The 16,580-nt window shown below is 37.6% G+C and overlaps 1 long non-coding RNA gene across 2 annotated transcripts in view; it reads right to left on the bottom strand.

Moving 5' to 3' along the window:
- Nucleotides 1-2,426: 2,426 nt before the first annotated feature.
- LOC109145118 overlaps nucleotides 2,427-16,580 on the bottom strand; it is a 271,655-nt gene continuing 257,501 nt past the window's right edge. For both annotated transcript variants that reach the window (XR_005604651.1, XR_005604652.1), the window contains one exon: nucleotides 2,427-2,745. This is a non-coding gene — a long non-coding RNA (uncharacterized LOC109145118). The remainder of the gene's footprint in view (nucleotides 2,746-16,580) is intronic.

Genomic DNA, 16,580 nt, shown 5'->3' on the forward strand with positions numbered 1-16,580 from the left:
GGCCTAATCACAAGAGTTATATCCATAAGGATCCTGACAGCACTGTGGGCAATATCCTTAAATGCAATGTTACTGCTCACAGAGTCTGCTGTTCCTCAGATATTTTTTCTAAGTAATATTTGTACTTTCAGAAGAAATTTCTTCATATCCCTGTAGTCATCTTTGTCAATTTAATAAATGCTTGATAGTTTTGTTCAGTAAAATTTTAGAAAGGTTTCTTGTGTGCTGTCACCTTTTATTAGCAAAGTTCTCTACGGGGGCAATGGTGATGTCTGAAGGCTAAAGTGGTTGCATTCATGGGTTTTACTCAAGAAGCTGTATTTTTTAATGAATGACTGTCATTTAGGAAAACTCAAAGTGTATGGAAAAATATTGTTCCTGGGGTGTTTCATTCTACCTTTTTTGGCTTTTTTCATGTTCACCATTTGTTATTCTTCTATTCTTTCTCTCTAGATTACTATTGACGTTCAGGATGACTGTCATCTGATAGCTTTTTATAAGCTGTTCTGCAGGCTGAACACAAATAACATGACAGCTTGCAGGCTACTTGTTGTCATGGTGTTCTTACTTTGCTCTGGGCAATGCCATATAAAGAATATTACATCTCGACTCCTATTTGCATCAACCAAATATTTTAACATTAACACAATAACATCAGAATGGCAGGATGTTTATGACATTACCAGCACCAAGAAAGCAGAATAAAATTATGTTCTGTTTCTGCCTACACACTTTCACCCACTCCCAGGCTCTGTACTACTGTGGTTACATGATTGTTGATTTCTGTGGAGGTAAGTTGATTTCAGGTTCTAAGCCAAATTATGAAATTCAATTTAAAAGGTCTTTCTGACTGCATTTGCAGGCTTCATTAAGTGAGATGTAACACAGGAAATGTCACCCTACATGCTACTCTTTGAACTGTCTTCCCCCAATTTACTCTGAGGCTGTCTTAGTTTTAGAAGTTCTCTGCAACCTCCACAGCTGAAAAGGCTCAAAGGAATTACAGCACTGACCAAGAAAAATAAAAAAATAATTTGTGAAAAGTAATTTGTGTAAGAATATTACTGAATTTCTGGTTTGCTGAAATTTCCTGCACCAGGAAATATCTCTACATGTTGAATACCCTTCCTGCATTTAGGTTTGACTTTGGTTTATTGGATTTGCTTTGGTATATTATGTTTAGTTTTATTACTGTATGTTTGCCTTTGGTTTCTTATTTGGTTTATTAAACTGTCTAGCCTAAAGGATAAAAAGCTTTTTAAGCAAGAAGATGTATTTTAAGTGCTTGTAACACAGTAACTGTAGCCACAGCTCTCACCATACAGCTGGGTCCAAGTTTCCAATAAATCATTTTGAATAAAACAAAGTTCTGTTGGTTGTTGGATACAAGGAGTAGCCTCTGTGAACATCACTGATATGCTGCTGTATGACCCTCTGCAGCTTTGCAAACCAACTCCTGTCACTAAACGCAAATTTTTTGTCTGCAAAGCAGGGTTGTCGGCAGTTTTTCTCTCTTCCTCTGTAGTATGAATGTTTGGGAACATGAAGAACATCAGGCAGAGCCTTGCTGGAGGTCCTGAGGTTGTTGGGAAATACCTGCTTCAATACAGCAGGCTTCATCCCAAAAAACTAGAATAAGGCAGTGCAGGGAGGGCGTGAGAAGGGCTGTCAGAGAGAGTTTGGACACTTAGAGCGGCTGGCGTGGTGCTCCCTCCACAGCAACAGTGAAAAGGTTGCACTGTCTGTCCGAGATGTTTCTGACATCCTGCCTCCTTGTCCCTTCCATTCCAGCCTCAGCACCCCCTGCCCACATTAACACGGGCAGAGAGGTAGCCCAGCACTTTAATGCTTGTTCCTGTGTTTCCCCCTGTGCTTGGGAGAAAGACCTTGGAAATACCTGTACAGCTGGTGAATTGTTTTCCTTCAGAACCTCTCTGAGGCACTTTTGAACACCATGTGCTAACAAGCCTAACCCTGGCTGTTGTGAGTGGAGCTCTCCGTGGTGGTTGCAGGTGTCACCACACTCATTAGTAAAGCATGCAATTAATACTACTATTGTATTCTCCTACAGAGTACATTTCTAGATAAGATCTAAATGCCGAGAAAATAAAACCAGAGAATAAATATCTCATTTTGGTGTCTCTTTATCTATGTTAGGCTACAACAGCCTTTTAATTTTCCAGCAGCCAGCCAAGGAGGTAAAGAAATCCACCCTTCTCTCCCAGCACTGCAAAAGAGAGTGTTGCCTTTCCTGCACTGACAAATATTAAGGACAGACAGAGCAACTGAATCCTCTAGTTTAACATGAACAAGAATATACACCTGGGCTTTAGAGCTGAAAAAATACAAGTATCTTGATGAAAATAACTATTTAAGTGAAGGAAAACAGACAAGCAAAAAGCACCACCCAAACACAAGTTCTATTTCATTAGGATTTTATTTCCTTTAAAAAAAGCAGAAGCAAAATATTGATATCTTCTTTGTGCTTCTCCTATGTTTTATGCCAAACAGGGCACAGTGGATTCATCTGGGCATAGTTACTTTCTGCACACTCTTTCTCACTTTTCCAGGACAGCCTCTCTTCTTATGTATTTCAGCATTGATCCTTCTTGTAGAAAGAAATTAGAGGTTTAAGGATGAATTTTGCTTAAATTAAGTTGCCAAAAAAATTCCATCCCCAAAATACTTAATGATCACTTCTCACTTTGCTATGAAGATGGAGAGCATTTTTTTCTTCCAAAGATCCTAGAAACATAAAAGAAAATGGAAATTAATAAATAATGTATATTCCACTTGCTCAAGACCAGCTAATGGACAGATCAATAGCCAGGCATATTCCATAGACACATAACATATTAAAAAATTAAAGGTCAACAGACAAATTAGATCAAGCTTTATCATTTTCTTCATTTACATTCACTTTGTGGCTTGTTTTACTCCCAAGAATTGCCACATTTTATCCTTATCTCCCCCCTGCCCTTCACAACAAATATTAGTGTACTCATGACCCCATCTTGCTGGTATTTTGTACCAGGCCTTTATCAAGACTTTTTTTTCCCCTCTGAATCTTTCTGGACACTGTGGACAACTTCAAAAGGGAAGATAAATAAAAAATAAATTTAACTTTCACGTTGAGTTTGGTTTTACCTTTCCTGGCAAATGGGAAAGAGCTTCACCAGAGAAATATTTCTGGTACAGAAGAATATACAGTGTCATTCTAAAATATCCTGGAGACTAGAAATCCATCTTTAAGCATCTGTGTGCACGAGCCAGCTTTTTAAGGAATATTGGTTGGAAAGGCAAGAGAATGAAATATTCGATTAAGCATGTTTAGGGGGTTTTTTTAGCATGATATAATGTAAGGTCAAATGCTTATAGATTTTCTTGCCACTGAATTATGCCATCTATATTGTTATAACTCTACAGACAACCAAAAGATAAATGGTTAGACTACTGGCTGTCTTCAGCCTTTTTAACAGAAAAAGATATAGAAAATAACTGGTTTTCAGAGACACCTAAGGACATGCTATTGCGGGTTACCCCGGGAGGCAGCTGAGCCCCTCTCAGCCACTCACTCCCCACAGTGGGATGGGGAAGCAAATCAGAACAACAAAAGTGAGAAAACTGGTGGGTTGAGATAAAGACAGTTTAATAGGTAAAGCAAAAGCTGCATGTGTGAGCAAGCCAAAAGAGGAGCTAATTCACTACTTCCCATGGGCAAATGAGTGTTCAGGCATTTTTGGGACAGACATCACACATAACAGTGACTAGGGAAGACGAACACCATGACTCTGAATGTCCCTCCTTCCTCCTTCTCCACAGCTTTATATGCTGAGCATGACCCATTGGGTCTGGACTATCCCCTGGGTCAGCTGGGCTCAGCTGTCCTGGCTGTGTCCCCTCCCAGTGCCTCTCACTGGTGGGGTGGAGTGAGGAGCAGGAAAGGCCTTGGCTCTGGGCAAGCTCTGCCCAGTGACAGCTAAAACCAAGGTTGTTTTAGTCACACTGAAACTACAACACTGAAATTACACTGCAACATCATACAAGCTACTATGAAGTGAATGAACTCCATGCCAGCCAAAACCAGTACAGATGGATAATGCTTGAATTCAAAACCAGTTACAGAATGAGAAAGACCATTGTAATTGCTTTTAATAAAATCCTTTACTTACTTACAAGTGTCCTAAAATCAAGTGCCATACCTTGGGAATGTCTTGTTGGCAGAAGCCTCTTTATGAGAGGATGCATTTGCAGTTCATTCATTTAGCAAAGAAGCATAAAATACTTTAATACTTGAGCCTGTGAAATGTGGGAGTTTTGAACATTTCAGCTGGAAAATGTTAAGACTGAGTATTGTGCAAAGTGCTAGGGCAAGTAATCTGTCAGGGAGAGGAAAGGGAAAGGAGAAGCGAGGAAAGGAAGTAATCATGAATTCTTTTTCAGTAGGCTGCTCTAATGGAAGAGCAATTGTGTTATGATGCTGGGACAGACCCTCAAGCCTCTTGTGATGCCGCAGCAGTAAAGGTGACCTTAAACTGACCTGATTGACCTGACCTGAATGAGCATTGATTTCCTGCAGTTCTTACCCAGAGGGCAGGTATCACCACACTGACAGAAAATTACAGAGAATTAAGGGCTTTGTCTGGAAATAAAGGATGAGTCAGGCAGCTGATTTGGCTCTGTTTGAAATGACCTCTTTGGGCAGTGCCCGTTATTACAGAAGCTGTGACTGCACCGAAACACAACATGGGATGGCTGCATTTCATATTCTCAGAACTCAGAACATTTTCATAGAGATGTCAGCACAAACTGAAGTCTGAGCAACAGCAAAACCAGATGGGAATCTCAACAAAACACGTCACTTATTAAGTGCTTGGTCAGCTCCACGTATAAACCAGCAAGCCTCTGTTGGCTGAACTGGGCCTTATTACCATGCCAGCAACTCCTTTGAACTCCAGTTCTTGAAACCAATCTCGTTTGCATAACAAAACAATAAAGTTAAAATAGATTATCTTTCTAGAAGCTGCTTTGTAGAAGTTTACTTTAAAACTAAAGATAGCTATTTTGACCGAGAAAATTTTTTATTTGTGTTCAGAATTCCCAGAATCTGGCAGCTGTGAACATCTGATACCAGATATTTGAAGAGACAAGAGGAATTTAAGGTGTTTCTTGTGTCAGATTTATTGTGTGAGCACAGATGATTTTTCAGAATACACAGTGCATGTCCCAGCTTTCTAAGGCAGAAGGACCAAGAATAAATACCCAAACAATTTTCTTTCTCCTGTTGTTTAAAGAAGCTTTAGACCCTCAGATTAGTTTATGAATGAGAGCCTTCCTACAGAATGGCAGGCAGAGCTGATGAAAGGCAGTATGGGACAGAGTCAACTAATAATTTAAATGGAAGTAATAATTAATTATATACACTTATATAAGTTCTCTTTACTTCAATTTCTTTATTGCAATTTTGCTAGCTCCATGTCCCAGACATTAGTTTCCTCTATGCTTATATTAAATAGATTAAAAATGATCTGTTTGTGGAAATATTAATCATTTAATAAGATAGATTCATTATTTACTAAAAAGTTGCCTTTTTCAAACCAACTCACATTTTACTTAGTTCTTTGAAGCATTTCATCTCTTCTAAAGCCTTCCAATCTTACAGTTAAATAACTATTGATGATGACTAATCTTTTCTACTTTATACAAAGCTCAATCTTGAGATTTCTCCCTGAGTCCAGATGATCACCAGTGCTACCCTGCTCTGCAGTTTCAAATACTTTTTAACCACCTTTTTTTATTTCCTAAGGAACTGAACATGCCTCCAAAGGAAACTTTCTTAGTATAAACTCAGAGCAGGTCCATCAGTTTTGTGCTTACATAAGTCGGTTCATTTCCTATTCCTCTGTACTTTGCCTAAACCATTTTAAAAATCCACAATTCCATTCAGCTAACTAAATTTCTGTTTTATTTGCTTCCTATATCTCTTCCTGAAATAAAAATTCATCACATATTTAACCTCTTATTTAACAGCCTTACAAAACCCCCATGCATCATACCAGTGAGTGATAAATACTTAAGCAGGTAGGATCACAGATGTTCTTTAATATATTCATGTATTGATTGGTTGCATTTCTTTCAGTAATAGTTGAACCTGAACCTGTAAATGTTGTCTGAAAGAATCCTTCTTTTCCCTGTTACACTTTTTTGTAAAGGACTTGCACAGCACAGTACACAAAGGTGGGTTGGTACACTGAATTAAGCTGATAGTAATCAGCTAATGCCCATCAACATTTTTATGATGCTAAACATCAAGATTGTCTTTCATTTATGATCCAGCTGTCAAGTGAATTCAGTCTGGACGTGTCTCTGAGTACTAAAGGCACTTTTAATGTCAAAATCTGAGATAAGTATGCAGAGAAAACATTTTCACAGGAATACAAATATAAAAATATTCTGACATTTATTCTGGGTTTTGAAAGTTTATGACAAAAAATCATCAACCCAGAGATTAAGGATTAAACAGCTCAGAGCTGGTATGGAATAAATAGTAGCATTTTGCACAGTGCTGTTCTCAGCAAAGAGTGAGCACAGTGCTGACGTCAAGGAACAAAAAAGCTGACCCTTTTACTCTGAGTCTTTCTGGTATCTACATAAGCTACAGGCTCTCTGGTTTAGAGATGTCTTTGCACCTTCCCAAAATTAGCAGAAATCCAGTGTCCCATATTGGTCACCTTTCAGTAGCTGCAAAAGTGCAAGATTATACTTCTAGCAGCTGTAAAGTTTCAGAAAGCTGTAGTGTCAGCGTGGTCTCTGAAGCCATCTGTGTCTCTAATCTATTTTTCCATATGAAATCATCAATATTCTGATCTACACAGCCACAGTTGGGTTTTGTTTGCACTACAAATACAATCAGTTACACATTACTCAAGATCTAATTATGTTGGACTGTAAATGATGTTGAACTAGGTAATTTCTCTGGAATGATAAAGTAAATTTATCAAACCCTTTTTGCCACCCAAACAGAAATTTCCCTAAGAGGATTCCTTGGGTTCATATTGGTTTGCTTTCACATTTAATGCTGTTTCACAACAAATTGCTGATACAGCTTCAGCAGTGCTCAGTACCAAACATTTGTGAGGAAATGACTAAATGGCTTTTTTCAGTTTTAATAAAACTTTATCTGAAACATCACTATGGTACAACTTTCCAGAAATATATATTCATAATTACTTGCAGTATTCTTCATTCATATTATCATGGTCTGGTTATTTAAAAGGATGTAAATATCCTAGCTTGCATGATTTACAAAAGAATATAAAATATTTTTAGACTTTCAATATTTTGGAACAAAGATTAATAAAATAGTAAAAAAATCTGAATATTATCTTTCTCTACAGCAAATAAAATCTGCTTAAACCTTGTTTACAAATTAAAGAATGTTCACTTATGAGAACATTCTATAGAAGGCCAACATGAGAAATTTGGTTTGGCTGGAAAGATTCAAATCTCCCCAAACATATATTTTTCAATTTTTAGCAAACTTAAAATGAAATTCTTCTGGGACAAAGTTCTGCTCAACATAAATAGAGAAAAGCCCCTCCTTCCTATTATTCAGCATAAAGTGCTATGAACTTGTTTTAAACTGCATCCTAGTTACATGATGTACATTATTTACGAAACAAAAAAAATCTTTCAGTTTTCCAAGGAGTCCTGTATCAAGATGTGAAAGTGAAAATTTGAAAGGATTACAAATACATTTTTAAAGTATTAATAAGACATAATAATGTCTGTGCTGCACATGCAAGTAGGCAGTGGAACTGTGGATTGGTTTTACCACAACAGAATTGGTTCACAAATGATCAATTTTTTCTTCTAATATTAACAGATCTGAGAAACCCAATCGTTCATGTTCAGGCCCATCTGTTTTTCACTCAATATTGACCCTGCCAAACCTCCACGGTGTCTTCCACATTCATAAGGAATAGGAATCTTTCCATTCTAGTCAGCTCAAAATGTGTCATTCCTCTGCATTGTGGTGTGAGTCTTACCAGGACATGCCAGTTCTCAGAGCACTGAACACTTGTGCTCCACAAGTAAATAATAAAGGTAAAAGTGGAACAAATAAGTTATTTTAGAAGCAAACTGGATCCCACAAAGAACTGGTTCAAGTCTGCCACTAGCAGAGCTCTGCCTAAATCCATCTTGTACTCTAGACACCAAGGTTCATTGTTGATGATTTAGATGGCAGAATAGAAAGCACTTTAGTATGAAGATGATAACATTTAGAGAGGGATGGCAAGCACTTTAGAGGACAGGAATGGAATCTGAAAGGATGTGGTAGAATCAGTAAAACAATAAGTAATTCAATGTGGGCCACAAGGTGACACACAGCTACAAGGTAGAATGATAGAAATGGTTCTACAGAGGGTGACCTGAGAATTAATGGACCAAGAATGGAACAGTGTCCACAGGGCCATAACCTACTAGGAGATGTGTGCAGGAATGTTGTACATAAGATACCTGAAGTCTGCAACGTCAGTGCGGCTCAGCTGGAGTACTACATCAGATTTGGGCACAACATTGGAGCTGGATCAACTGTAGAAAGTTCAAAAAGGAGCAAAACCCAAGACATATCCAATAAAACCTCTGAAGAAAGCTGGAAAGTAATGATTTGGCTGAAAGAAGAACAAGGGGGGAAATGAGTATTTGCTTCCAATAACAGCTGATATCATCAAGAGTTTGGCCAAGAGAGGAAAGCACCAACGTATTCTCCACGACAATAAGTAATGGATTTAAGTTACCATGAGGGAGATTTATCCTATACATTAAGAACATGCTGAATGGAAAGAGAATTAAGAGCTAAAACACAACTGTTGAGAGAAGATGGGGATTCTGCATCACCAGGCTATTTTAAAAACAGGTTGGATAAATGGCTGTCAAATAATTTTCAGGTAGAGCTGAATCTGTCTGGGATCAGTAAAGGAAAGCAGTGACCTCCTGAGGTCACATCAACCCTATTCTTATGGTTCTGTGGCTGCCTTCAGATTTTTTTGCAGCTCTTGAACACAGACTGCACTGCATGTATTGAGCTGAACTCAGAGCCAAATCATGCTGATTTTAGCACAACCTGATGGGACATTATCACCAATCATCACTGAGTCAATAACAGAGACAAAGCCTTCAGTATAATGTCCGTTTTATTCGGAGGGTAAAAGCCTTGGTCAAGAGACAGTTACCCTTATTTTTATTTAAGAAATGCACAAGGTCCATGGTAATTGTTGACATTTGGTTCAGTAGCTTTAAATATAACAGATTTGTGGTCCTCTTTTGCCTTTCACTGCATTTAAGAGATAGTAAGACTGCTAAAAATAATGAGTTTGCCTCATAAAAGTTAGGCATTAGAATAATAAGTTAGAGGCCATAAAAACAAATGTCCCTGAGAGATTTTATCCATCTGGACTATGTAGAATACATAGCTACTGCAGTTATTTTCCAAACAATGTTAACAATATTATTCTAAACTTTCACGTTGAATCTTAAAGCTCACAACACATATCTGTTCTGTCCCGAAGATTCACAGGCTTCAGATTTACATCTAAAACTCACAGATGGCCTTACATGGTAATGGACCAACCCAAATCACTGACTCAGGGAAATATCTAAGCAGCAGTTACAGCCATCTTTATTTAATAAAATGTTAATATGTGATTAACTTTAATAATGTCCACATTTAAAATAGAATCTATTCTGCTCCCATGGACTTTCACATATGTTGAGGAATGCATTTAAATTTTTATCATTAATATGAAAGAGGCCCCTAGAAGGGACCAAACTTTAAACATTCACAGGCATAAGATTGCTGGGCAGCTGGAACACAAAGCTAGATGCAAGTGTCAAGGCCAAGCTCTGACATGAAACACTCTGTTGCCCATTAACAGCTGCCAGCAGTGGTTATGTCCATACCTAATTTGAATGGAAACGCATCAGGGAGCGTTTCAAGGAAAGAAAGCCTGGCTGATCAATATGAAAATGGCAATTTTAGATTAGTGCTTTTTTTTTTTTTTGTGTTGCTCAGCACAAAATACTCAGCTTAGTTTGAAATTACTTTGTTCTACTTTAATGAGGCTGATCTAATTCCTAAAGCCTTAGACCAAAATGGTAATTGACAGGCATCATATAACATTTACAGGAGAAAATTAAAAATCTATACAGCATCTGTGAGTGATGGAGCTTTCTCAACGAGTAAGAAGTGTTTGGAATGAGCAGCTATTATGGATAAAGTATAAATAAATTAATTATGGGGAAAAAAGCCAACATTTCATGACTATCTTCTTAAATAACTTGATACTCTGCAATAATCAGCAGAGATCTGGAATGACAGCTTCTCCCAGAGCAAGGGAGGTTGGCAGCATCATGTGCAGTAGTCCCAGGGTAGCTAGGAAATGTGAAATACCTCCAAAGCTGCTGGGAGGAATGACACTGACTCCAGCTCTGTAGCCACTAATGCATATGCTCAGCTTGAAATAGGGTTAAGCCACAGAGCTAAAACAGGAGCAACACTTGTAGCAAATGACATCAAAATCTGTCACTGATGGATATTATAGGCAGGAGATAAGCAAGCATGTTAATTTAAAATAAAACTTATTCCTGTCTTTAGTTGGCTAAGTTGTAACTAAATTTAAATTTGATTGCATTTTCTTGTACCTTTTATTCTTTTGGCTCTGATTAGGATCAGAAGTCAGAAATGACAAAATACCCGAGCAAAACATAACTGAATAATTCTAAAGCAGAGATGAAGAGAAGAAAATCCTGTTCCTTAGAATCCTGCCTCACTGTGTGGATAATAAATTACAATTATTTCAAAGCAATTCAGATGACTATTATTGTCTGAATTAAGTGATTTCTGATTTGAACCATAGAGCCTCAGTTAAGTGATTAATCTGAGAATATCAAACATTGTTTTTTCAAGGTTTTTACACTTATTTTCTACTCATTCTACTTGCTGCAGAATCTACCATTACCCTGTTTATGAATCTTTCATAAAATGTTCCTGAGTACAACAAATGCATTTCCTATCAATAAGTGTTTGCCAGATAGTCTGGGTATATAATTTTCCTTCTCTTTCCTTTTCTTTGATCACTGGCTATAGGACCAGTCATTTTTCATTATTTCTGACATATTTTGTCGGCTAAATCACAGAGAGTTACTTCTTCTCCTTGACAGTGTGACTGAGGCTTGGGGAAAAAAAAAAAGAAATATATGAGAATTGCAAATTAGAAAAAGCCTCTAGGATCATAGGATCTGCCATCCTGGTATAAACTATCTTGCATATAGTCCAATACTTTGCATCTGACAGTGTTCAGTACTGGGTCCTTCAAAAGAAGACAGAAAAAAATCTGTAACAGCAAAGGGAAACTAATCAAGACAACTCACACAGTTCTTTGCCTGAACTCTGACAGTTTAAAGTTGTTTAACATCTGCAAGTAGAAGTTAAAATGCTTTCAAATGCTGTCATCATTATTAATTCTATTTATGAATATCCCTGATACTTTTATACATGCCAATTTGCTTTCCATTTGAATTTTTTTGCTTCAAAATAGCAAATGACAAATATAGCTTTGATGGCACAAATGCTTAGTCAAACATCCACTTACAAAACTTTCAGAATCAATACATTCAGCAACACAGAAAAGCTGTCACGATGTGTGTCTAAAGTACTAGGAAAACAAATTTCATATTTCTAATCATGAAATAGAAATCTTGAACTCTTAACTAGCAGGATTATTAAAAAAGCCTGTGGGATAACAGAATAATCCCTGAAAATTCAAATGTGTTTTACATTTTTTTATGATCAGGTATGAGTTTATAAAGTTTACATTGGATTCTTTCTGGGGGAAGATCGAACACACAGACAAGGTTTGATTACTTATAACTTAACCTTCAGCATGTGGTCTTTTACCAAGGAAATTGTGAAGCAATCTGGGGCTCAGATTACCAATAATCTGAGTAAAAATATTTTCACTAAAATGTGCTGTGATTCTTATTCCCTCCTAATTTTAGTCATGAAAAAAGTGAAGCATTTAGACAAAACACAGTTATTTAGATATTTTGGGACAATGCAGAGATGGGCTGGTTTTAGAGTCCACCTGAAGACAGCTGCTTAAGACTGGGATGAATCACTCCTGTTTTAGGCATCTTAAACAATCTACTTGCCTCTTTGTCTGTGCTCATGAGCCACATTCAGTGAATTGCTAAGCACCGTCAGCTTCCTGTACAGACAATAGGACTTTAGGGAACACAACTCTAGCCAGGAGCAGCTCAGTTCCTCTCAGACTAAAGCTTTAAGGAAGAGAATTCTCTTTTAGTAATAATCTGGCAACAGTTTAATGAAAAGTGGAAACACTGGGAGATAGGTGTGCCTATATTTCCATTAGTATCACTGGTCAAAGATTTAGAAAAGGCAGCATTAAATTCTTTTGAATTCTCACTCCCAGGAACACAGTTCAGAACAATTCCACTCCATTTTATCAGTAGGTTTTACAGTAAGACCCTTATTAGATTGCAATTGATTCACAGTAATCTATTCATTTTTAGTCAAATTAAAACAACCTTGATTGTAGTGCCACAGTTCATGCTGATACAATTAATGTGGTGTGAGAGCATTTCTATTATGAAAATCCTTTATTCCCTGCCTCGGTTTATAGCTCAAGCATAAAGAACTCAAATGGCACTGAAACTTGTCAGACAAAGTCTCAGCCCGGGCAAGAATGTTATTCTTTGAAATATATAATAGTATAAAAAGAATTTGACTGCTTTCCCTTTGCAGTAATATAATGAGGAGAGAGAAGCTGGAAATGTGCTGCTGGAGCTGACCACTTGCCCCATCAGATCAGCATTCTTTAATTCTAGATGACTAATAAATGTGAGCACCAGGAAAACAGGTTAATCTGTTTTGTCTTCACTATCTTCATGGAATATGATACAAGGATGCAAACTGAAGACATGATTCCACATAGAACCCATCCCTTCAAATGTATCCTTAATTTCAAGGAGTGAACAGAGAAAATAGTCCCAGGGAGATGCAGGAACTGCAGACATATCCTAATGCACAGACTTTTCCTTCATCCTGCTCTCTTCACACATAATAACTAATCTCACTGATTTATGTTTAAGCTGTTTAAGACAATTTAAGTTAATTAAGAATAAACATAATGCCTGAAGTTAAAACACAAGGAACACAAGTAAGAATATCTCAGGGAAGTGTGCTCTCAGCACACAGGCAGGGACAGGCTGCCCCAGAGGGAGCATCAATGGATAAAGCATGAAAAGAAGCTGTGTGTGATATAAAGTCGGGCTAACACAAACAAGCTGGGAGAGTCATGAAACTGCAGATGTCCAGATAAAAGATAGACTGAAGCACATCTTTTACTCTCTGCATCTGGTATTTATCCTGGATTCATGCTTTGGGCTGTATTTTTAACTCAGTTAGTGGAAGTAGCACAAAATTCAGTGCTTGGCAGAGAGAACACACTCCTGTATCTTCTTTGTGGGCTTGGTGATGCATGCACTAATCTGTGTAGCACTGATTTACAAATGCAAGAGATACAGTGAGACCAAATTCCAGGCTAAGGTAAACTTTTCTCCATTTGTTTCCTAGTTTTAAAGCAAGCTGCCAGTCTTTCCTTGAGCAGTGCATGCACAGTTCCCTGAGCACTGAAAGCTGTTGCAAGCTTTGTTGCTGCTCAAAGCCCTCCATATATTCACAAAACCCTCCCTTCACTTCAGCCAGAAGAAATGTTCAGGTAGCTGCTCAGGGAACTGATCCCAGTTACAACTCACCTGGCAAAATAAATACACGTTGGTTTCCAGTCTCCAGCGGTTTTACTCCAGGTTTTATTACATGGATCACACTTGTGTAAACAAAAAGTGGTGGCTGGAATGAACAAGTGGGGATAGGATATCCTCCTCTGGCAGCATTGAAAGACTTGGGTAACTTAAAGTGCTCTTCTATGTTAAAGAGAGTTTCCAGAACCTGCTTCTTATGCAGCTTCAATTTACCCTTTTCCAACAGAGCACAGCAGTGCAAAATGAGACCAAGGCACTCTGGACTCCAGCAGCCACCTTCACTTGTGGCAGATGCTCTTTGTCCTGTGGAGCTGACACAAGATAGCCTGATTTGCTTAAAAATCCTTTCAAATGGAAAATGGATACCAATGTAATAAGCAAACAGGAAAAAAAGTGCAAAATTCAATGTGGTCATTTATCCTAAGGTCTTTTGTTTCAACACATGTGGTTCCCCTTCCCTACATCTTTAAATACCAACTCTTACCTCTATTCCACCTCCTGTTTGTTTGTCCTGGGACAACAGAAACCAAAAAAAATGGTTGGTCATTACAAGCTGAGGTCAAATTCCTATTCAGCAACTGGTTCCATATGTTATCCCAGCTGAGGGATCACTGGAAAGATGCTGAAGCCAGAGGACATTTTAACCAGAGCATCCACCAAGAAATCACGTGGGAACTTCATTCCCCAAGGCATCACCTTTCTGTGAACTTTTCTTTACACATCTTTGCTGCCCTAAGTCTATTCAAGCTGATTACTTGAATTTTATACAATACTCTAAAACTTACTCTTCTTTGGGAAATCATCTTCTGAAATACCACATTACCATTAGAAATATCAAAAATTCCTGGTATCATTGTATAAAAAATACTAATATCATATTAAAAATCAGGATTGTCTCAGGAATCTTCTGGAGTTGAGAGACCTCGGTTATTCTGCTGTCCTTCATTTTTACTGCAAAATCATTTTGTGAGTACAAAGCCAAAGTATAATTTAAACAGAGCAGACTAATTTAAGCATTAAACATTAGAATAGTTTGAGGAGCAAACTTCAATGTCATGGAATATGTACAAAGGAACTGCAATTGATTTAATGCAGGAACAGTGTCCATGATCAAGGTAACTTGAGTGTGTTCCCCAGTCAAGCAGTAGCAGAAAAAACTCCATTATTGCAACAAGTTTTATATATATATATATATATTTTTTTTTTTTTTTTTTTTTATTCCCACTGGGTTGATCTTTCACACAAAGGTTGACAACACCTGTGCAAGTATGGCTTTTTCTAGTAAAAGGGTTCTCTGTAGAGTTTTAGATGAGCACACTTGGAAACAGTCTAGGGTCCAATCCAGAAATAATTAATGGTGATGGAAAGCTTGCTATCCATTCTAACAGGAGCTGGATTGTTCTCTTAGTACTAGATCTTGATGCACACCTGTGTGAAAACTTGTATCAGGTCTGTTGACATTTATTCAAACCTACATCCTGGTTATAAAAAAAAAAAAAATAAAATTTTAATGGAGTAGAGATTATAGCTCTTTTCAAGTTTTGGACCAGTTCCACATTTCTTCCAATTTAACATCTAGCTGAGCACCCAAACATGAGCTCCAGTGAGATACAGTCAATTAATTATATTATGACAAATGTTTACATAATTTCAACCACATTGACTTATAGAAATACACAAAAGTGTACAGATTGTTCAGACTGGAAAGGAAAAAACAAAGCAACGTGAAGAGCCATTAGTGTTGTCATATAACCTTGAAACAATTTACCTTTGTGCCTATCTCATATTTATATTTCATAACTGCTCAGATAAAGTATTTGAAAAGGATATTTTTGTTTTATCCATCATCTTATCATCAATTGGAAACAATTATCAGTAAAGATTTCATCTGTTTCCATACAGGTTCAAGTATTTACCAGAGAAAGAACACTGTTCTTTTTGCATTATTAAAGTAAAATCTAGGGGGTTTTTCCAATACAGAGTTCATTCAATTGAGAGCTTTTAGTCGATGTTTCAGGGACATGGTCCTGGTTGCTACCAGTTACTTAAACATGCCCCTTATAGTGGCAGTACCAGAACTGACCACAGAAACTGACAGAAATGTTAGAAGATTTTCAATTACCTGTAGAAATTACTACTAAGTGTGCAATGTGGACTTTTGGGAGCAACTCATTCCAGCTGATCTTTGTTTAACCTTGTGTGTGATGATTCCGAAGAACTCTCCGTATCCAAGGGCAGGCTTTCACTCATCCCTCTCTCCCCCTCATTACCATTCAGATGTAGGCACACAGTAGCAGATAAATGACTGATGAGAACACATGTTGCCATATGCTAAACGAGGATAGAGTTGTCCCTAATTCCAGCACCAGTGCTACAGTCTGACACCAGCACTGTCATTCTGCTGCATGGCAGCAGATGTTCAGAGCCTCAGAGGTTGGCTTCCCATTGAGGGAGAAAGCAATGACAGAGAAGCTGACTGAACTCTTAACTGGCACTTACTGAATTTACACATGCACAGAGATTCTGATGATGCCTTTTTCTGGTCTTAAAATCAAGAGGCATACACGGTTAGAAGGGGAAAAGGGATTTTACCTTGGTATTTATTTTTAAGGATCCTTAGGTGCACACATCCAGGTCATGTGCATCACAATGCACACCCCACAAAAGATCTGGTATAACATTACAGGTCTTACTAATTAGCAGATCTATCAAAGATTCCCCAATGAGAGGCTCGA

Source organism: Corvus cornix, chromosome 4A (assembly GCF_000738735.6).
Source record: "Corvus cornix cornix isolate S_Up_H32 chromosome 4A, ASM73873v5, whole genome shotgun sequence".
NCBI classification, from domain to species: domain Eukaryota; kingdom Metazoa; phylum Chordata; class Aves; order Passeriformes; family Corvidae; genus Corvus; species Corvus cornix.